The sequence below is a fragment of the Populus nigra genome, chromosome 8, assembly GCF_951802175.1.
Source record: "Populus nigra chromosome 8, ddPopNigr1.1, whole genome shotgun sequence".
NCBI classification, from domain to species: domain Eukaryota; kingdom Viridiplantae; phylum Streptophyta; class Magnoliopsida; order Malpighiales; family Salicaceae; genus Populus; species Populus nigra.
The window spans coordinates 2,846,421-2,870,055 of NC_084859.1; the positions used below are offsets into that span (position 1 = coordinate 2,846,421).

Here is a 23,635-nt window from a genome sequence, read left to right on the forward strand (position 1 = left end):
GCGGGTCCACATCAATTTTTGTTTTTTTTTTTGGTATTAATCCCTTCATCCTAGTACATGGACTTAGTTATTTGATCAAATCTTCATCACAAGTTAAATTTGTTTAATTAAAAAAATTATATATAGATTTCTTTAATATATTTTTTATTTAAAAAATATTTAAGTGAAAATTAAAAAATTTATATACAAATATAGTCAAATAAATCGAGAATTATGTGTATTAATAAATGAAAAAACCATAAACGATGAATCAAAATAAAAAATAAAAAAATTAAGAAACAAGTGTATATCAAAATATTTAATTTCAAAAGACATTTACGCAATTGTATTTTCTAAAAATTTAAATTAAAATAATTTTTTTATTCGATCAAACGATAATAAAAACAACACACACAAATAGAATAATTTTTTTATCAGCGACTAAAGTAGTTTCCATCTTATATATAGTTAGAATCTCCCATATTTGTCAACATGCCAGAAAAGCTATTCGCAAAGAAACTCTCAAAAACTCACATTAAATATATATATAGAATGGCAGTTCCAATGGAAAGCCTCTACGCTTTCCAAATCCTAGAAGGAGAAAAATTATCTTATCATAGATAGATGCTGGTTTTTAGGGAATGAGGGAGACTCCTTGTATAGCAGAATAACCTTCTATGTACACTCCTTGTGTAGCAAAATAACCTTCCATGTATAAGAGACCTTTTCTGCTGACTGCAGGGGAGAACATTCTGAAAAGTTAATGAATTAATTAACTCTCTTGGTATTCTAGTTTTGGCTTCAATGTATTAACACTGACATCCATGACAAGAGGTGGAGGTTGTTGGGGGATTCCGGCTCCTCATGCGCGGACCGGTGGTATATTGATAGTTGCTCAAAGGAGGGCTTAAGCACACTATGACGCAACATTTTACGTGGTTCGACAAATCGCCTACATCCACGGGAGAGAGTCCATATTATTTAGGGATAGAGAAAGGATACAATAAATACATGGAGGAGGATCACTCAACTCCCAGCTCACACACTCTGCTGCATATGGCAGTAGGGCTGCTGCCCATGGCAGCAGCTCCTCTTTCTCTTCACTTCACGTTTTCCCTCACTCTCACAACTCTCACAAAATATGCCTCTTTTATAGGCATTTCATGGCAACCTTCTCCAGCACTTCTTCAACAAAGGTGGCTGCCAACTCCAGCTCTTCTTCAACAATGGTGGCTGCCAACCTTTGACATCTTGGATGGGTGCACATGGTTGGTGCAACTCCAGCTGCAGCTGCTGCAATTGTCAATGGTTGTTGCACATTAATGGCAACCAACCTAACAATCACCCCTTTTGCCATTCATGTGGGGCAACTGTCCTCTTGCTTCTTCAGCACAGGCTTGCATCTTGCAGCTCTTCCAAACTTACCATTCTGAGAGCATCTGTGGCTGAGTTTACAGGTACTCGCCAAACTTTTTAATCACCAGAGTTACCAAAGCACACCTTTTCTCACACAAAAGGATCACTACAACCAGATGGTCTGCCACTTCACATCTGAAGAGTGTTAACGCTTGTATCTGGGAAAACATTCCCCTTCGAGCGTATCAACCATGCTCGGTTCGGAATGATTCATCAAGCCTTACACCAAGGCTTACAACACCCCCTTAAACGGAAATTTCTTTTTCCAAGTGCGACAGTTATTATTTGAGTATCTCAATATGATCACGAGCCCACCACTCTTCCAAGAGTCTACTCATCCAAGAGTTGCGCCCGCCCTCTATTCCACCCTAGGAACCACGCCTTACTTCTCCGTGAGTCTCTCGCTCTTAGTTGTAAGAGTCCAGGTAGCTCTCCACCTTTAACCATGGGGGCAGCCCATTAAAGGTTGATCCATATCTATCTTCATACTCTGAGTATTACAATGCCATTACCGAGCTCACCACCTTGACAAGAGTCAACTCGTTCCCGGAACCTGCGCATGCCCTCTGCTCCTTCATAGCAGCCGCGTCTTAATGCTCCACAAGTCACACACTTATTGTCTAAGGCAAATGTCTTCTAGCTCATTGATCTTTAGCATAGGGGCAATATCCATGAAAGTCAATCCTGCATTTGTCTCCATACTCATCATAGCCACTTCATTGGCTATACATCTATCCACTCATATCTAGCCATCATATTGGCTCTAGGGCGTTCTGAACTGGACTCATATCACGGCCCTCACACCTTTTCTAAGGCGTCTTCGCCCGTTGTCATTGGGCGATCTGAACTGGGGCTCCTCTCATGGCCCTCACACCTTCTCTAAGGTGTCTTCGCCTGTTGTCATGAGGCGGTCTGAACTGGGGCTTCTATCATAGCCCTCACACACCTTCCATTTAAGGTGTCTTCACCTTTCATAGGTGGTCGCATCCTCCTTCAGCTGAGATGCTTCAAAGTGGCTCCAGAATTCTCTACCACCATGTGCACTATGGGAGAGATAACTGCCACTAATCACATAGAAAGAGAAACTTGCAGTATACTCCTCGCAATCCTCCACCTCGATTTCTATGTTTGGAGCTTCTGTGCCTTTCTGCTTGACAGCTCCACCTACACCAACTCTCTTTGGTGTCTTCGCCTTTCATCATAGGCAGTTGCCTTATATCACAGGCATTTGCACCCCCTCAATTAAGTGCCTCTGCAACAACTCTCTTTCCATCCTTGCATGCATTGGAAAGGTCTTCGCATGTTGTCTTCATCAAGAACATAAGAGACTTTCTGTTATACAAACTTTAACAGTCTCTGCTCTGAGCTTTATCTGGGAACACTTCTTCTCCTTGCACCTGTTGTCTCATTATAGTACCTCGTTGGATCCTACGGGTACTCCTGCACAATCTCCGTGTGCCTTCGTGCAATTTCTGTTCTCCAGATTTCTCCCTATTCCTTGCTTATGTTTGACAGCAGCTCATCCTGTCACAACACCTGTCAAAGTCAAAATAGGGTGCCAATCTTTATCCCCTTACTGTATTTCTCTTCCATTATCAAGGTCTTCATCAATTCTCCCTCGAGAAATCACAGTCATCGAATCTAACTTCATTGGAGAAATCACCACTTCATCAAATCCTTGAACATACAGAACCCAACTGTTTCCTTGTGTCGTCGTCTTACTAGTCTTCAACCGTTTCATTACAAACTGCTATATATACGAAAATAGTACCGTATGGATAATCCTTCCACTAAGCAAGTTCCCAGGAAAGATTGGAGGGGTCACACTGGTCCCGCTTAAAACCCAATCTCCTAGACAGAACTTCTCAGGCCATATCTATCCATTGTACTGCCTTTCCGTATATACAACCATTTGCTAGCTTTGTTGTGGCTTTTCTTTACAAGTGATCTGGAATATACTGGTTTAATACATGATTTCTCAACATCTGGCGAGACTACCAGTTCTTAGATTCGTCAAGATTGGTTTTCATCAATTTTCACTCTTCACCTCAAATTGTCCACATAACCAGGTGTCTAGAGTGTCCCAATTTTGCCTTCCCTCAAGGCAATTAAAATTCTCCCCACTTAGCAGTTCAGCACATGTAATTGGGCAAACATATGTGATTTCTTCTTCTCCATCTCCATCGACCACCATGAAGACCATCGAATGCCTCCTGATCGGGCAATCTCTTTTGTTAATTCACCATCGCCACTTTCGGTCTCAAATCTCAACGTTCGGACCATACCATTGCATCCGGAACGATCAAATTAGCTAGAAACAAGTCTGAAATCGTCCAAATCGCATTTCAGACGGCTAAGATTTGATCAAAACAATTCTGGCCTGATGAACGGCCCAGATTCAATCTCAGATCCGGTTGCACGTAGACTCTGCTGCACAAAATCTTATCCCGCGGCTCGCGGCTCGACTCAGCTCCATAAACGGCTCGGCTCATCTCGGCTCTGCTCGCGGCTGATGACGTGGCAGGTGGGTCCCGTTGTGATGACATGGCAGATGACTGGTCGCTGACATGGCATGCCAACTGTGCATACTGACATCACAATTACATCATGCTGATGTCATCCCTGGCATGCCTGCTGTGCATGCTGACATCATCCTTTGCATGCTTACTGTAGACTGCCACCTCGTCGGCGCGTGGGGGCACGTGCGGGCATGTCCGACGTCTGTTTTTGACGCCGTTTTCACCAGTGGGTTCGTATCGGCCTCCTCTACACAGTGGTATGGTCAAAACACCATTTTGAGAACTTTCATTTTTGAGCAAAAATCAAACACCACTTAAACCATCAGCTCTGATACCAATTGTTGGGAATTACGGCTCCCCATGCGCGGACCGGTGGTGTACTGATAGTTGCTTAAAGGAGGGCTTAAGCACACTGTGACACAATATTTTACGTGGTTCGGCAAATCGCCTACATCCACGGGAGAGAGTCCATATTATTTAGGGATAGAGAAAGGATACAATAAATACATGGAGGAGGATCACTCAACTCCCAGCTCACACACTCTGCTGCATATGGCAGCAGGGCTGCTGCCCATGGCAGCAGCTCCTCTTTCTCTTCACTTCACGTTTTCCCTCACTCTCACAACTCTCACAAAATATGCCTCTTTTATAGGCATTTCATGGCAACCTTCTCCAACACTTCTTCAACAAAGGTGGCTGCCAACTCCAGCTCTTCTTCAACAATGGTGGCTGCCAACCTTTGACATCTTGGATGGGTGCACATGGTTGGTGCAACTTCAGCTGCAGCTGCTGCAGTTGTCAATGGTTGTTGCACATTAATGGCAACCAACCTAACAGAGGTTCCGATGTTGTACAAGAAAAACTGAGTTGATCACCTTAAACCAATCCTGTCTTCAGGCTGGATTGAGTTCGTTAAAAAAAAGGGTTCTCAAAAAAGGTGATGAAGTCACCTTCTCTCTGATGGACATGAAGGGAGCTGAGGATCTGGAATTGGGAATTCAAGCTCGGAAAAAATCAAGCTATTCGGCCAAGATTTTTGGAGTAATCCTTTGTGAAGAAGAAGAAGCTACTCCTCGCATAAAATATAGGTGTTGATCGATGTAGCTTTATCTTCTATCTTCTAGTATCAGTTCTTTCTTTCTTGCTTGCCTTTTTTTTTTTTCCTCCTGGGAAGGAAGGCTTGGGGGTGTTTGAAGCTAGCTATCTCTTAAAATGTCTATCGTAGAACTTAGAATCATGTGAATAAAAGTGTGAATCTTCTAACCAAATATATATATGTATAATATATCCTTACAAGAAATATTCCATACTTTTTCTTAAATTATAAATTAAAAAGAAATTGGTTATAACATGGTTAACGAACAAACGAAAATAAACAGGTGTATTTCTTGCACAAATTCTCTTTTTTTTTTCTTACAAGTTTTTTTTACCAGTCAAAATATACTCTTATTATTTTGTTTTTCCATTGGTAGTATATCAGTCCTTAAGGCGAGGGTTATACTATGTTTCCCATTTGTAAGTGGTGGAGATATTGGAGGCCACTCTCCCTGGAATCAATTTATTGCTGTTGATATTTCTTCACCGTCGATCTTGGAAAGCCCAACATCGAATTCCAGTTCGTGGAAAAGGCATGCACCAAGGACCATATGTTCTTTGCACAGAAGATTGTGTCTGTGAGTAATAGAGCTGGTTTCCTATGTACAATTAGTATGCTTTGGCAGGAAGACCCCGTGACTGGTCCTTGGATAGCTGAGAAAGCCAAGTCTCTGGCAACTTCAGAGGAATCCAGGAGCAGGAAAAAAATCAAGGTGAAAGGATATGAATTTGCTAGTGCAACTGCTGCAAAGGATCTAGGAGACATAAATTTGCGAACTAGAGGAGAGTTAATTTTGAGCTCTGCATTCTTCTTGCATGTTCATCTGTTTCCTGTTGTGGCTGATCTTAGCAGTTCTCAGTATAGTAATTTGCATTTCCTTCTAGATCAGATGATTAATGGATTATCAGGCATGGCCTGCGATGTGGTCGGTGCTAGGGAATCAACAAAGTTAACACATTGTATTTTCATAAATTAAAGGGATTTCTCTTCTTTTCTCTGTCAATTACAGTGCATGATGTATAAAAGTTTTCTTACTCAGAGTAAATGCTATTGTAATGTTTTTACAGAGACTCCCCTGTTTTGCAACTAATTCACTTCTGAATATATCTAGGAAACAGAAAGGCAATCAACAAAGAGTAAGGCATCTTCTGAAGAAATAAAGAAATTTAATACCCTAAACTAAGCAGAAGGTAGAAGGCAAAAACTGAGCACAAATTTTCAGAAAGGGACAAGCGAAAAAAACAAAAAAGAAAGCAGAGAACAATACAGACTCAAATTCACAACACCCATTTTCTTTCCAGTGGAACACTTTAAATAGTTTATTAAATTTATAATGATCTGATTTCTACGCATATAAAAAAATCAACTTAATGATCAATTCTCTATAATTTCAGCATTACTAAAAACATCCAAACTAATAAACTATTAGTCTCTAAGCATTTTGAACAATTCATATTGATAAATTAACATCTCAATTTTAAATTTTTTAACTTATTAGTTACTTGTAAAGCATGCTATATATATCTCTAAGCATTTTTATAATATTTTCCATCATTCTCTTCTCTTTTGGCATGTATTTATTTAATGCAACGAGTTTTCTTAAGCTTTGAGTTAGAGAATCCCCGTTTCTAACAAGTATGGACTTCTGTTGAATCTTTCTATGTACATTTCTCGTTTTCCGAATACAATTTTTCCTTAAAGAGTTTGCGGCCAATATCTTTGCTTCTGGATAGTGTTTAGATTAAGGACAGCATCTCATGATCACCTAACTCAGTTTGGCTTGCCATCCGGCGGGGGTTTCCCTAGCTAGACTTTGGAGTTCGATTGTCAACTTTAAAGTCGTGGATGAGAATGATTGGTCCGTTCAAATTAAATGTTACGGTTTAATTCAATTCAATTTTTTTTTATTAAAAAACCCAATTTCATCCTTGGGTTTTTTAGTTAATCTTTTTAGATAGACTCTGATGCAATGGACATGGTTTTTTAAAAAAAAAAATTTAGTTTTTTATTTTAAAAAATCAATTGTTTGGTTACATTCGGTTTATTTTTTTTTATCTTTTAAATCTAAAATCAATTTAAGATCTTTTAAAACTTTCTAATCGGATTTTTTCAAATTTATATTGGTTAGTTTTTTCAATTAATTTTATGTTGATTTTTTAAACTTTTTTGGTTATTTTATTCACTCATGGATATAAGTATCTCGTTATAAAAACTGAAAAGAAAAGAAAAAATTACAGGTCGCAACCATGTTTTCACATGGCCTATGTAAAGTTCGAACATTGAAATGGTCTATAGACAATAAGAACCTTTTTGTAAGTTTAGCAAACTTGTTTTCAGTTATAAAATATATTATAATAATATATATTTTTTATTTTAAAAAAATTATTTTTAATATCAATACATCAAAACAGTCTAAAATAATTAAAAAATTAATACGATCCAAGAAAGGTCAAATTCGGATTTTGACGTAAAAAGTGCAACTATCCAGTTTTACGGCAACAGTCATAATTCTCAATCCGACCGTTGGATCAGGCTGAAATTGTATGTGGAGTCTTCTAATATGGTGTTCTACCTTGGAGTAAAATTTCAGGTCAATCGGAGTTCGGAAAGACATCTCAATATGGGTCAATAGAGGCCGTATGAATTTTGTTATTTACTTCCTTTTGACTTGTGGACTTCCTATTTGGCTAGGATTCTTTTCCTAAAAGGATGTGGCAGCTTATTTGGGAATATCCTAATTCTCCAAAGATCTTTAATGGACTTATTCATCCTAGCTACCAAAAGGAAAGAAGACTTCAAAATAAATTCTACTTTCATATCAGATTTCCTAATCTATTTGGGACATCTTAATGGTGACAAATCTGGTTCTAGCATATTTAGGATATTAATTTTGGATTTATTATTGTTACTATTATTTTCTTCTTAGTTTAAGGTTTATTTATATTATTTGGGTTTAATTGTAACTGGACATCATATAAGTCCATATAAGGGGTCCATTAGGGTTTATTTTAGTGTGGAGTCACTATAAATAAGGGCATAAGCAAACATGTAAGGCTTGACAATTCATATTAATAAAACTTCTTGTTTGCCGCACTTTGTGTGTGTGTGTTGGTGAGATAATCTCCTTTCCATGGTTCTCTAATGAACTGAAAAACGACTTATCGAAGAACAACTGTCTTCGTGGCGTAATCCTTATACTTCTCGTTCGCAAATCAATATTCGTTGGGTGGGGGTTTTTGTTTCCAATAGTGCTAGTGCCTAGGTACAAGTTATCTTTGTGTCACACTCCTATCAAACCTGATTTACTTGGCTTTCCAGGAATTGGTGTCTTTGCGTGTAGGTTGCGTGACCACGTGATCACGAGGTTCGCATCAAAAATAATAATTAAATTTTTTTATAAAAAACTGGTTCAACTGTTAAGCTAAGAAAGTGTTTGGAAGTATGGTAGTGGTAGCTTTTCAAAGTAATTTTTAATCGGAAATGTATAAAATAATATTTTTTTTATTTTAAAAAAATCATTTTGATACAAGCACATCAAAACAATTTAAAAACATCAAAAAAATAATAATTTAAAGTATATCAATGTTTTTTTCAAAAGTAAAAATACTTGAATTGGGTTAAAAACACAGAATGTATTTGCACCATCAACATCTTTAAATAAAGTATTTTTTACAGTAGCACCATGAATAGCACACAGCTAAGCAACGCCCAATACACTGACAACAAATTTCTTTCCCTTTAATTTTTTTTCTTTTAAGATATTTCCAATTTTATTTTTTTACCTCTTTAAATTTCTTTTCTTTTCTCTTATTGATTTTTTTTTCATATTGTAAAGAGGAAATAAATTGATGTAACCTTTTTATATTGTAAAAAAATTGGGTGATAATAATTTTTTTTTCATTTCAAGTTAGGTTGGATTTTCTTATTAAAACATGCTTGTTTTTTACTTTTCAAAAATGCTTTTAAAAAAGTAACTTTTTTTTATTTTTTTCTTTACTTCCAATTAATATTTTTTGATATTTTTGTATTATTTTGATGTTATGATATAAAAAATAAAATGTAGAAAATAAAAAAATTATTATCTCAATATTTTTTTCATTCTTTACATGAAGTCTTAATTTATTTATTTTTTTATATAAGTGGTTATGAACTACTGAGATTGAGCAATTTAGAGCACCTTGACTTGTGATATAATCACTTTGGTAACATTATTTTATTATCTGTGGAGGGGTTTTCATCTCTTAAATCACTATATTTAAATTATAATAGATTGAAGAGGTTAATAGATTTAAAAGGTTATTTTTTTTATGCACTTCTCTTTTCTCTATTAAATTTAATTTCAAAAAACATAATTTTTATGTTGTAGTGATTTAATTAACTATTATTTTTATAAAGATCAAGAATCTTTAAACAGCTTGAAGGACTTGGATTTGAGCGGCAATAATATTACCAAATTGGTAGGTAAGGAGCACATTCACTTTGGATGGTGCTGGGCCCATCAAAGCTTGATCTGTTTTTTGTTCGTTGTTCAATTGAGGATTTGTAGATTGTTCCGTTCGATCCTCTGTCCTTGGATCATGTATGGGTGTTTTGACATGTACTTTTTTCATTCATAATAAAGTTCTTTCCATTATTAGTGCTTTATTTTTCAATCCAAACCTTGGTTTTTTACCTGGATCAATTTGAATCTGAAAGAAGTACCAAAATCTAGTGTTTCAGGTTCTGTGACATCTTGCCTGTTCTTGTGGAGCGTTGCCATTAATTTTTTTTTATCTTGTAATGAAGTCTTGGGAAACATTTTTCATGCTTAACTTTATATATTTCCATTTTCAGATTGCTATAGTTGAAGTTTTGCATGAAATTCGTTTATTTAGTGGAAAGAGCTTTTGGAACTATGGATGCAAATGAAGATGGTTTGTTAGATCTTTGAATTGGTGTGTGGATTCTGGAAAGCTTTGAATCCTAGACATTGAGGTAATTAACATCTTTGACTCTTGATTTTGAATCAATCTAGATTACAATTCTTCCTGTTGCCATTGTAATTTGCCAGGGAAAGAAAGAATATGCTCTTTCACTCGTCTGTGTCAGATAAATTCTACTTGTGATGTATGTTTCATTATGAGTCTACTTGTACAGAAATATGATGATATTCTATGACACTGACTCAGGGTTGAAGAAGAAAGCTATGCACTATCTAGAGAGAGTTAAGCTACTACTACCAGCCGAGGAGGCTGCTGATAGACTTGCAGGTAAGTCACGTATTGCGTATAGAATATCCTGAGCGGTAACATGCTTTTATAAGCAGAAATGACCGATTTATTCTAGATTATAGGATATTGATAATTTGCTTATTATTTGATATGCTTCACCAATAATCCCCATCATGGGTGCAAAACTTGCAATTTTATCCTTGTAGGTTATGCTCAATCGTTGTCGCAATTATTGCATGGAGCCTGTAGATCATTTTAGGCCTACAGGCTCCCACATGGTGCGGCGCTACACTGCCATCAACATACCTCACAATCCCCCATCATCGTACCTTTACTGCCACAGCCACTATTACTGGTCTGTCACCTTCTAGATTCACCACCGTAACCATTTCTTACATACTGTTATTTATATATATATCATGACAAAAGGCCTTTCGTTAGCTATTCCTTATGATCCACAATCCATGTTTGATATTATTATTACAATTATAAATTATTATTAAGAATTGAAGCTGCAAAGCGGGGGAAAGAGAAAGAAAGACTTACCTGGAGCTGCTACTTAAAGACGAAGACGATGGTGATGGAGGGCTGGCTAACCAATGTTACTTTCTTCCCTCTACTTCTGTTTTTCGTTCAGTTCACCTCTGTTCTTGCTTTTCTCTGCTTGTTTTCTCTTTTCTTTTTTTTAATTTCTCTTGTTCCCTTTGTCTCTCTCTGTTCTTATTCCTCTTGGTCTCTCTCTGTATCATCTGTGTTTGTTCATTTTTCGTCTATGTTTTTTTGTATTATCTGTTTGTGGTTCTCCCCTTCTTTGTGGCTTTTCTCTGTTCGTCCTGGTTTCTCTGGGTTTGTATTTGGTTAGTTGGATCAACAAACTACGGTGAGGGGAAGTTGAAGTTCCCTTTTGTTGGAGGAAGGTCACAAGTCTCTCTGTCTTCTCTCTCTTTCTGTTTTTCTTCCCCCCTGCCTCTTCGTCTCTGTGTGTTGTGGTCTTTATAGGGCAAGAGAATGCCCCATTACTGGACTGTTAGTGTCACATCGTGGGAGAGAGATACTGGATAGAGACGGGACCATGATCTGCTGCCGTTTCCTCTGAATCGGTGGAATGAAGGAGATGAATAGTTAGTTTTGAGACGGCGCTGTTTTCACCTGAAATGGCTATTTTAATTTTGCCTCTGGATTAGCTTTCGTGTCATTTACAAAACCGGTTTTCAATATAATTAATTTAGTTTTTAATTGGCTATTTTATTTTTAATTCTTTCAAAATTATTTCTAGAAAAATCAATTAACTTTTCAATGATATCACCATTTATTTACTTAATTTTTCTTTGGTTTTTTAACTTTAATTTCTTATAATATTAACTTAAATCAGCCCCAAACTTTGTTATTTCTTCATTAAACCCAAAATTTCATTAATTAAACTAATTCAAAACTTATTTAAATCTCTAAACTTATCAATTCTTCTAATTTTTTATTAAATTAACTTCTAAATTTATAATCTCATCTTTATTGGTCCTCAAATTCCCTATTTGTGTTATTTTAATCAAATTCTCAAATTATTATTATTTTCATTTATTTTAAAAGAAAATTAAAAAATTAGATTATAACACATGATATATCGTTAGTTTAAAGGAACCGATTGATTTACATATGGGATTACAAATCGAGAGGAATCATGGTTATTTTATAGCACTGCCAAAAACTTTCAAAACCAAAGTTATTCCATAGATGTATTCATGCGTGTTTGAAAAGTGAATCATAGTTTATTCTTAATAGGATATAAAGGCTTTTTACCTGTTCCGGAAGCTCTGTTAGCAATCTTTCTGTTACCAATATATATATTTCAATTCAATTTTTCCTTCTCCAGGAAAATTTTGAAATTCCTCTACATCCTTAGGCTTTGATTCTATTGAATGCCACCTTCCATAATCGACTAGCGCAGCTGCCATTGGATGATTTGATTTACTCTCGATGCTTGATACCAGAAACTTGCATAAACATTACTTGCCAGTGAAGAGTAAAGGTCGCCATAATTGAAGAATTATAGACCTAGTCTTCACCAATAAAGCAATGTGTATAAGCTGATATCATCGCAGTGATGTTGGAAATCCGTGACAACAAATTCATCTCTTGTTATGGTACCGGTTTTGTCGAAAGCCATTGCCTTAATCTGTGTTTCAAGATAGTACCCCCCCTTTGATCAGAAGACCAGCTGTTGCTGCCCTTGTAAGTGCACAAAAAGTTGCAACTGGTGTAGACAGGATAAGAGCACATGGACATGCACTGACTAAAACAACCAGTGCTAAGTAAAACCAGTGATCACGGTTAAGAACTCGAGGAATCACTGCTACGCCAGCCGTCATGAATATCACCGCTGCAAATCTGAACATGAATTAAAATGAAAACTTTCCCACAAAATGAAAGGTAGGATTGTCTAGCAATGGAGCTGACGATTCATTCTAAACGAATGATGTGAAGGGCTGTCCAAATACTCGTTCTCGGTACTCTACTTCAGTGAAAGCCCATAAAACTGGATGAGTAATTGGACTGCAGTGTGCCTAACTTGGAGTATAGTTTGTCTATGAATCTTAGAGTTTTAGACTTGCTGTTTGGAGCTTCTTCCACAAGCTTTGCCATTTTAGCCACCACCCAGTCTTCAGCTAAAGCAGTAGTTCTAACACTGACATTAATTACCTGAAAGTGATAAATACCCATTAATTACCACCAAAGCCAAAATGCATTCAAAAACAATTCATAGAGTGTCAGAGAGAAGTATTGACACTATTTAAGTTAATAGTTACAACCCACACTACGGAATCCACTTGTTTGGCAACCGGAAATGACTCTCTAGTTAAACCCTAGATATTTGTCACGCAACAATTAGGTCATCTAATTACAACCTGAGCATGTCACCCGAATACAAACCTTTCATGAAGAATCCTATATATTCTTCGCACAACATGTATTTGGCGGCCCAATAACAACATAATTTTTTAAAACAAAAGGAAAATCCTTGATTCTCAAAATACTTGAGTTTTGAAATATCTACTAGGATAACCACCTCATACTTTGTTAATATCAAAACTTCTTAGTGGATTTCTCTCTTAACCTGAGAAGGCTTTCACACTTTCTTTTTTCTTTACAAACTTACTTTTTAAAGTTCATTATAAGACTTTATACAATGAATGTTGTAAAAATATAACAATTGTCATAATTCAATTTTAATCCCCTTTTCAAAATACCTTTTTTTTTAAATCTAGATATAGCAAAAAAAAATTAGCAAAAAACCCTAAAAATATATTTTTGATGCATTTTTGTCGTTTTCAATGTCTTTTCGAAAGAATTTAAAATTTACAAATTTCTTTTAATGCGTTCAACTATTAACATGTTCATTTCAATATCTTTGATTAATTTTTCTCATGAAGTTGGCGTTGCTATTTTTAAAAAAAAAAAGTCAAAATACAAAAATAAATAGGAAAAAACAAAAAGGGAAAATGAAAAAAAAGAAGAAGATCAAAGGCATAAAAGAAGAAAGTAAAGGATTAAAGTGAATTTAAATTGCTTGTGGAACAAGTAATTAGAAAAGAAAAGGACAAAAAAATTACTTATAAATATTAAAAAATTCTGGCCAAGAGAGGAGGCCATAAAAAAAAATAACCTCAGACTAGGGGAGCCACTAAAAATTACATAACAGAAAAATACCTAAATAATACACCCTCTCTCCCACACAAACAAACCAACCCTTTATTCCTAACCCAGCCACCACTCACACAAAAAGCACCTGACCCTTCGTCTCCTAACCCATTCCAAGCTATCTTCATTACCATCATCAACCTATTTCTCACCAACAAAAATCATCCCTTACTCCATTATTGTCAAAAACATAAAACTCAAAAATAAAAATATATCTCTCTCACAGTCTTATCCCTATCACTGTCGACAGCATTTCTTCCTCCTGGCCAACAGCAATACCAGTGGCAGCCAACACTCCCACCGAGGTAGCTTCTCTTAGAACCAATTACACCAGCCACAGTAGCTCCGCCATAAACCGTTTCCCCTCATTTTTTTCATTGTAAAAGACCAAAAGCCACATGAAAACTTCATCTTCATCTTCCCTAAATTTTCTTCTTTCCTACCGTGATTGCCACTGCCATGGCGGTGGAAAAGAAACAGCAGTGCCACGTTGTCCTTCCACTTCCAGCCTCATTCCGAAGGCTAGACAAAAATGATTTTGCATCCTGAAATTTAAACAAAAAAAAACATACATCCAAGGCTTTAAGTCTTTTCAATTTTTCTAGCACACTAAAATTAATCTACGTACAAGCTTTATCATCCTTTCATAAATTCAATATGTTTTTTTAGTTAATGTAAAGTTGGTTTAAAATATTTTTATATTTAAATAAATATTAAATATTATTAAAAAAAAATATTGGTGTATAAATCCACATGCTAGCAAGTGGATGACTTATATGCCTTTCTAGTGTTATTTGCAGGGCTGTTAAGTGAACAAACACTACCTTTCATTAAAGCATTTGAATTATCCTAGTTTTCTTTTTTGTGATGCAACAACGCGTGTAGTCAATATTTTAGTTTGGTGTTGATAGGCTTTTTTTTCTTTTTATCTATCCTTTTTTATTTTCAATCATGCCTTATAAAATTTTAAAGCATCTCTTTGATTTTATTTATTCATATTTGGTTCCTATTCTTTTTATTATTTATTTATTTTATTTGAAGTAATTTATAAATTTGAAATTCTTTTTTTATTTTTATCCCCCTATAAATTTTTTGTCTTTCAATTTTGATCTTTATTCTTTTGACTTCAATTTGTTTTATTTTAAATAATTTCTTAAATTTTTTTCTTTTTTTTTTACAATTTATCCTTCTTAGGTTTTCTTTCCTAGCAAATTTGATCTTAATTCTTTTAATTGTTTTTTTTTTTCACTTTGGCAATTTTTTTTAAATTGATTTTTTCTCTGATTTTATTCTTCAACATTAAATTAGTTAAAAATTAAGTTCTCATTCTTTTGATTTCTATTTGTTTTATTTTAGATAATTTTTTAAATTGATTTTTTTAAATATAGTTTCATCCTCATTTTGTTTTCCTATCAAATTTGACCATCATTCTTTTGATTACTACCTTTTCACTTTGATTGTTTTTTTTTTGAAGTTTTTTTTTAATTCACGGTCGACATTAAATTGATTGGAAATTGATCTTATTGATTGAATCCATGTTTAGGATTTCACGGTTGCATGTTTTAAAGATTAACTTAAGGTTCACCTGGGTTTGCTTAATTTTTTTTTTCTAAACTCATGTTTTTTCAGTTTCATCCTTCAATATTTATTCAATTGGATATCGAACTCTATTATTTTTATTTATTTTCTTTCTATATAATTTTTTGCTAATTTTGAAAATAGCCTGAGTTATCTTAGTTCTTTTTATTTATCTTTCTATATTGAATTTATTTTGGCAATTTTTTTAAATTAATTTTTTTTTCTAATTTCATCTTTCAATATTAGACTTGTTGGTAATTAATTTTTTTCAGTTTTACATCCTTCAAGAGTTAAGTTTTTTTTTTTATATTGGGCTTCGTTATTTTCTTCTCTCCTTTATATTTCTTTATCCTGGTCCTATCACATAGACCATAAGTTTGGCAGGTTAGTCTAAGTTGGCTCGGGTTTTTTTTTGGAAATTTTTTCAATTTAATATTTATTACATTTCATCATTTAACATTAAGTTGTTTTAGAATTAAGCTTCGTAATCTTTTCTAATTTGCTGATTTTTTTTGTTCTTTTATTTTTCAATTTCATCCCTTTATGTTTGATTTGTTTAGAATCAGACTTTAGATTTTTTTTAATTTGAGTTTTATTGTCTTATCTCAGTCTCATGATATGATTTGTATATTTGACATGCTCATTTAAGTTGACTTGAGTTAATTGTTTTGCTTTTTTTTAATCTTTTTTTTTAATTTGATTGATTAGGATCCTAGCTTCTTCGTCTTTTTTTGTTTCAGTGACCTTTTTTCTTGAAGGTTCCCATGATTTTTTTTTTAAAATTGTACCATTAACTATCATTATTTTTTTATTATTTAATTAGATTATACTTGTTTTTTTCTCAGTCAGGTCTTTGTCCCAAGTCATATTTTTTTTACTTTTTTAAAACACACTTGTATTCAATGTTTTTTTGCTAATTTTGGATTTTTCTGAAAATTTACCGAAGCATGGATAAAAAATTGGGTAACAACATGGATTATTAATTATTATGGATAATGAATTATAATTTACTTTAGCATGTTAAATTTCCTTCAATGTTGATGTAATACAAAGTATATTGTTACATGATACAAAAGTTAACTCTTAAACCAATAAAAACGAATTAAAAATGATTAAGTCAAAAGCACATGCGTTTATATATATATATATATATATATATATATATATATATATATATATATATATATATATATTAGAACATATACTAAAATTGCTCAGTGTTTCACTGTGCAGTCCACTGTTAAACGCTGAGCAATTGTTTTTTGTTTTTTTTGTTTTTTTTTCATTTTTTATGCCTTTAAGGTTTATTTTTTCTTTTTTCTTTGTGTTTTTTTCTTTTAATGATTTTTTTTAATTTAGTTTTTTAATGTTAATTTTTTTTATTTAGTTATCAGACTTTCATAACACGGATCCCGGGTTTAATGGGTTAACCTGGTTTGACGAGTGAACCCGGAATTTTATTTTTGCTTTTTTTCTTTTTAATTAATTTTTTTTGTTTAGTTTAGTTTGATAATGTTAAATTTTTTTCTATTTAATTATTAGACTTTCATGACACGTATTGTGAAACCCTAGAAAATTTATGATTTAAATATGCGGATGTATAACCTGCCATGTAAACGTAAGAATGAAAGTGATATATAATGGAGGGGATGACCTCCATAAAATGAATTTTGTTTTAGAAATTATAAAGACAGAGAAACTGGTAACGTGTTTTGATGGATAAAATAATGAGAGAAATGACAAAATGTTTCTAAGAAATAAGTGAGGTAATAAAAAATACATTATAATAAAGGATAATTCAATGAAAATGGCAGGACTGAAGGTGCAAGCATCAATTAAAAAATCAGTGAGGTTACTTTGAAACGATAATAATACCCGATAAATAAATAAAGACATAAATTTTAAAATGAATATATTCCAAAATAATAAAATGACCTAAAAGGTTTAGAAGGATAATTGATATTATTTTATGTGAAGATTGAACAAGAAAATTTGGATCGTTGAGGAAAAGTCATGAACTGACCAATTTTACATTAGAAAGCAGAGCTCTCAATCCAATCGTCGGATCGGGATGAAATTTTGCATGAAGTCTATTAATATGTTTTCCTACCTTGGTGAAAGATATTATCCCAATGGAAATTTGGTAAAGACTAGCGATTTAAGCAGAAACAAACCGGATAGTTTACATGAAAAACAAAATAAAATACATAAATATATAAATAAGGGACATAAATGTAATTAGGGGAAAGTGTGCCTTTAAAACAGCAAAAGGCCAGCAGTTCAAAAAAAAAAGAGTGTGTGAGAGACAATAGAGAATTCGGCTAGAGAGAGATGCAGAATTGAGAGGAACCAATAATGCTCCGGTAGCCATATCTTTGGAATCCACCGTTGGATCATGTTGATTGTTGGATATGTTGTTCTTCTCAAACTCCTCTACTAACTGACCGGAGGGATTTGAAGGCACATAATACGTTTAACAGAAAGCATCATCGGAAGTTTCCTGGAAAACAAAAGGAAATACACCTGCAGGGCAGTTTTGGTCGCTGGCCGATTTCTCTCTCTTCCACCGTTGGATCATGCTTATTTTTGGATATGTGGTGCGCCTAGATGTTGTCTTAATTCTGGACGGTGGAGGTCGGAAATACACTCTCCGGAAAGGCGTTGTTCATGTTGAACAGTAGCTCGTCCATTTTCAGGTCAGTTCGGTGTTATTCAGATCTATGGAGATCAAACCGTTGGATCATTCTAATTTGGAGATATATTGTACACAACTCAATTATCTACATTCTGACCGTTGGGTTCAAACAAATAATTAGAGGTGGATGACTTATTACTTTTTGAATATATTGCTAGTCTTAGTAAAAATTTAGGAAGCTTGATTTAATTACATGTTTTGATGAAATTAGAATTGTGTGGGTGTTGGGTTTATGTAAGGTGTAATGGTAAAATATGTTCTTGTTATTATTTTTGTTATAGATTAATTGTGTTGTAAAATGTGTTAGGGAAGTTTTGAGGACATTAAGTTTGTTGATTTAATGGATATATGTTTTTAGGCATTAAAAAGGATTGGGTCTAGTAATAATTGAAAGAAAACTTGAAGAAAATTGTATCCTCCATTTAATGCAAAGATTCGGCCTAGACATATAAATGAGAGGATGATCGTAATTGTTTTAATTGCTATGGAATTTGAGTTGAATGAGGTTATAATAGATATGAAATGAATGGGCAAATGTGTAAGGCCCGACCCACTCTCCTTTGCAGAATATTGTTCGCTATGGCTCAGCCCAACCCGGCTTCCACGCCTCACGGTTTTGTTCTTGGCAGCCCACAAGCCCCAAAACGCTTTCTTCAGAGTAGCGCAGCACACTCACCCTGTAAGATACTGTCCCTTTTGGGCCTCCTAGTCCACCCATTCCCCAGGCTTCCACCCAGGTCCCCCTCAGGGTTTTAAATGCGTCTTTCAGAGTAGCGCAACACACTCACCCTGTAAGATAATATCCCCTTTGGGCCTCCCAGTCCACCCATTCCCCGGGCTTCCACCCAGGTCCCCCTCAGGGTTTTAAACGCGTCTTGCAAGGTTAGGTACCAACTGCCTTACTATGCCCTAGCTCTGGACACTCTTCTTTCGATGTGGGATGTTACAATCCCCCCATCTTAAGAACAAGCCGTCCTCGGCTCTCATACCATATGTAAGGCCCGACCCACTCTCCCTTGCAGAATATTGTCCGCTATGGCTCAGCCCAACCCGGCTTCCACGCCTCACGGTTTTGTTCTTGGCAGCCCACAGGCCCCAAAACTCGTCCTTCAGAGTAGCGCAGCACACTCACCTTGTAAGATACTGTCCCCTTTGGGCCTCCCAGTCCACCCATTCCTCGGGCTTCCACCCAGGTCCCCCTCAGGATTTTAAACACGTCTTTCAGAGTAGCGCAGCACACTCACCCTGTAAGATATTGTCCCCTTTGGGCCTCCCAGTCCACCCATTCCCCGGGCTTCCACCCAGGTCCCCCTCAGGGTTTTAAACGCGTCTTGTAAGGTTAGGTACCAACTGCCTTACTATGCCCTGGCTCTGGACACTCTTCTTTCATTGTGGGATGTTACAATGTTTATCTGGAATAATTAAAAAGGGAATCAACCCTCACCATGAATAAAGGCATTCGGCCAAATGAAGAAGAAATAAGGAGATAAGACTTTGATTCATTTTCTATGTAAATTAGGTATGGATGCATTTATGTGTATAAAGAAAATTTGGTAGAGTGTCAATGGGAAGAATTTTAAAAGGATCCAAATTCTCATCATAATATGGAATTCAACCAAAAAATGGAAATCTTGAACTTGAGTTTATTCGACCTAATGTTATGGGGATTTTTATGGGATTGTGGTTTGTTGAATGCCAAATGAATTGTGTTATGTTTGAAATAATAGATTAATGTGAGGAAAATTTCATTTTTGTGGAATTTTAAGGTTGTCCAAATGGATAATATAAGAGGAGAAAAAGGTTAAATTAAGGCGTGCATGGAATTATGATGAAAAATATGTTGTTAAATTTACTTAAGATGAAGTAAAGTGAACTTATGAAAAAGAATTGAAAAACTCATCATGAAAATAAATAAATAAAAAATAAGGTCATTCGGCCAAGAATTGGTTTGATTAGGAAAATGAATTAGCTTCAATGGTATGAATAAATGTAAGGATGTGAAGTTACTAAGTCTGTACATGATGGGTTGAGTAGACAAAAATAAAATAAAATAAAATTGTTAGGTCATGTTTAAAGATATTCAGCCTGGAAAGACAAGTCATGAAAGGAAAGGAAATAAATAAATAAATATGCGAAAGTATGTGTCATGCGATTTTAAATTTAAATGAATTTTAGAATGGAATTTTCAATTATGATGGAGCCACATTTGATATGTATCTTTAATGATACAGGAGAGATTGCAGAATCTGTTCAGTAGCATGGGACTTTTGCGCGAGTTCAAGCAATAGGTAGGTGTCTTACACCTCAAACTTTTGTTTTTACAATACTTGTTAGAGTTAAATAAATTGTATTTTATATAAATATACTTGTGCTTGTGTAATTATGAATGTTTATGTCAAGGAAAATATAGTGGACTAGCTGGCTTGAATAGAGTTAGTGGCGCTATTGTACTGACTGTCGAATTAGATGTGTAATAATAAAAATGAGGTATACCGACTTTAGGGTGATAAATTAATTGTATATTATGATTAAATTATTGATGCTCGATTTATATATGTATACTGATGATGTGTATGTGTTTAAATAATTTATGTGAAGGAAGCAGGTATATCGCACCTTGTCTTTTTAAGTTGTGTAAACTTATTGATAAATTTCAGAATTTATTGTTTTATTGCTTCGATGATATTGAAATGAGTAAGAGTACCTTATGTGCAACGGTATACCTCTATTAGTTAGGATAATGTTTAAACGAATAGGGGTGACTTGCGTGCATTGTTATGTATCGAATTAATTATGTTATTATGGTCATAGTGTCAATAACTAAGTTTGTGTGTGAATGATACTTAGCAACAGTTATTATAATGCATATGATATTAAAAAAAAAAGGAAGAAAGAAGAAGAAGAAGAAGAAGAAGAAGAAGAAAAGAAAGAAAGGGGATCGATACGAATGGAAATTTCAAGTGACATTGATTAGCTATCCGGGTTTGGATAGCTAATGGTATCAATGAGGTTTCATTGGTACCGGCATTTAGGGTGACATTGATTAGCTATCCGGGTTTGGATAGCTAATGGTATCAGTGAGGTTTCAGTGGTACCGGCATTTAGGGTGATATTGATTAGCTATCCGGATTGGGATAGCTAATGGTATCAATGAGGTTTCATTGGTATCGGCATTTCAAACGACATTGATTAGAAATTCAGGTTTGGATTGCTAATGGTATCAATGAGGTTTCATTGGTGCCGACATTTCTTAAATTGATTAGTCGATCCCGAGCAATTGGGTGACTAATGATGTTAGTAAAGATTACTAACATCGGCATGGTTACTCCTGGTTCAGTGAGAAAGATAAGTTTATTAACTATTTCGGGTCAAGAATAGTTAATGATATCAATGGGTCATATTGGTATCGACAACCATTTCTGGTGTGATTAGTACTCCAGGTAAGGAGGCTAATAATGTCAAGGGTTCTTGACATCGACAACTTTGATGGTAAATCAGATATGAATAAGATTTAATACTCTAGATATGAATAGTTAATGATACTAATCGGTTGTGTTAATATCGGTACGTGAATGTAAGTGATTAGTCTAACCCAATATTAAAAGACTCATGATACTAATGAGATTTATTAATGTCGGCAATTACTTTCTAGAAAATAAAAGGGAAAATATTGATTAGTTATTCCAAGGGAATGAGATAAGCTAATGATACCAAGAGATAAATGTCTGGGTATAATTGAGAATTGATTTATAAGGAGATGGTGTTCGAAAATCGTTGAGTTGTGTTGAGATTTCCAAGATGAAATTATTCTCAACAAATGGGATAGGATATTAGATGGATATTGGTAATAGATTGAAAATGCTTGTAAAAGAGGTTTATACCTAATTTTATCTCTCAAAAGAAATTCTATGAAGGTTATTACCTATCATTGTTATTGTTTGTTACTACTTTTTTATATTTATGTGTAGACGTTAATTTCTATTTTCAGGTCCATCAGGGTCGCGTCCAAAATGATATTGGTTTAGTTACCTTTTGCTTTTGACCATGTAATTATTTGTAAATTAAGAGTCTTATCTCCTAAAACTTGAAATGTAATATTAATTTGTAAATTTGAATGTATGACTTTAATCTAATGTTTGAAACTTTAAGTACCTATTTAACCATGCATGTTTACAGTTGGAAATCGAATCTTTAACTTGAATTACATTATATGACGTTATTGAATAACATGTGTTGCGTTGATGATGTTGAGTTGGGTTGAGATCCAGGATGATTGGATCAGGATGTGAATTAAAATTGGAAGTGTAATATGGTTTTGTCGATAACTTGGGACCTTCTAGTATAGGGGAGACTCTGCCGAAATTTTGGTAGAAATTTGGTGGAACCGGTATATATAAAAAAATTTACCTAAAAATTTTCAATGTATCGCGAAAAAGGATGTGGGAAATCGAGGTTGTTACACGTATCCCTGGCTTGACGGGTTAACCTGGTTTGATGGGTTAACCTAGTTAATTATAGGTTAACCCGTCAATTTTTTTTTCTATTTAGTTATCAAACTTTCATGACGCAAATCTCAAGTTTGATGGGTTAACCGAGTTTGAAGGGTTAACCTAGTTAATTCAGATTTTTTTTCTTTTCCTTCATTAGTTTTTTTCTTCCTGTTAGTTTTTTTCTTTGTTTCTTTCTTTTTAATTAATCTATTTAATTATCATATTTTTATGACACGACCTTGCAGCCAGACCTACATTCAAGGCTCTTGGGTCCGGTGTTACAACCAGACTCACTTAAACTTGAGTAATGTAAGTTTAATATTATTATTAATATTATAAATATTACTCTCGGTTCAATCGTTGCAGCTAGACCCAAGACTCTTGAGTATATCTTTGCATAAAGACCTAACACTCTTAAATCTTAGCCTTTTTGATATTTTTTATGAAAGAAAAAAATTAACCCGTGACGTATGCCTTTGTTTTTTTTCTTTTTCTTTTCCTTTTTGAGCTTTTTACTGTGGACTGCACAGTTCAGTCCACAATGAAAAAGCTGATGCATTTATTTATTTATTTTTCTTTTTTCATTGTTTTTTTTATTTTTTATTTTTTTATTTTAGTTTGTTGGTATTGACTTTCTTTCTATTTAGTTATCAGACTTTCATGACACGGATCCCAGGTTTGACGGGTTAACCCAGTTGATTCAAATTTTTTTCTTTTTCTTCATTAGTTTTTTTCTTCTTGTAGGTTTTTTTCTCTTTGCTTTTTCCATTTTAAATAATCTTTTTTTTTAATTTAGTTCATTAATAATAAATCTTTTTTCTATTTAATTATCACACTTTCATGACACGAATCCCAGGTCTGACGGGTTAACCTAGTTGATTCAGATTTTTTTTCTTTTTCCTCATTAGTTTTTTTTTCTGATTTCATCTTTTAATATTGTATGCAATCCACAATTAAAA

The 23,635-nt window shown here is 34.3% G+C and overlaps 1 protein-coding gene and 1 pseudogene across 1 annotated transcript in view; one reads left to right on the top strand and one right to left on the bottom strand.

The window, feature by feature from the left end:
- Positions 1 to 23,635, top strand: part of LOC133701741 (mediator of RNA polymerase II transcription subunit 15a) — a 124,324-nt gene that overhangs the window by 38,963 nt on the left and 61,726 nt on the right. The window lies entirely within an intron of this gene.
- On the bottom strand, positions 12,095 to 19,576 carry LOC133701525 (putative inactive cadmium/zinc-transporting ATPase HMA3; annotated as a pseudogene).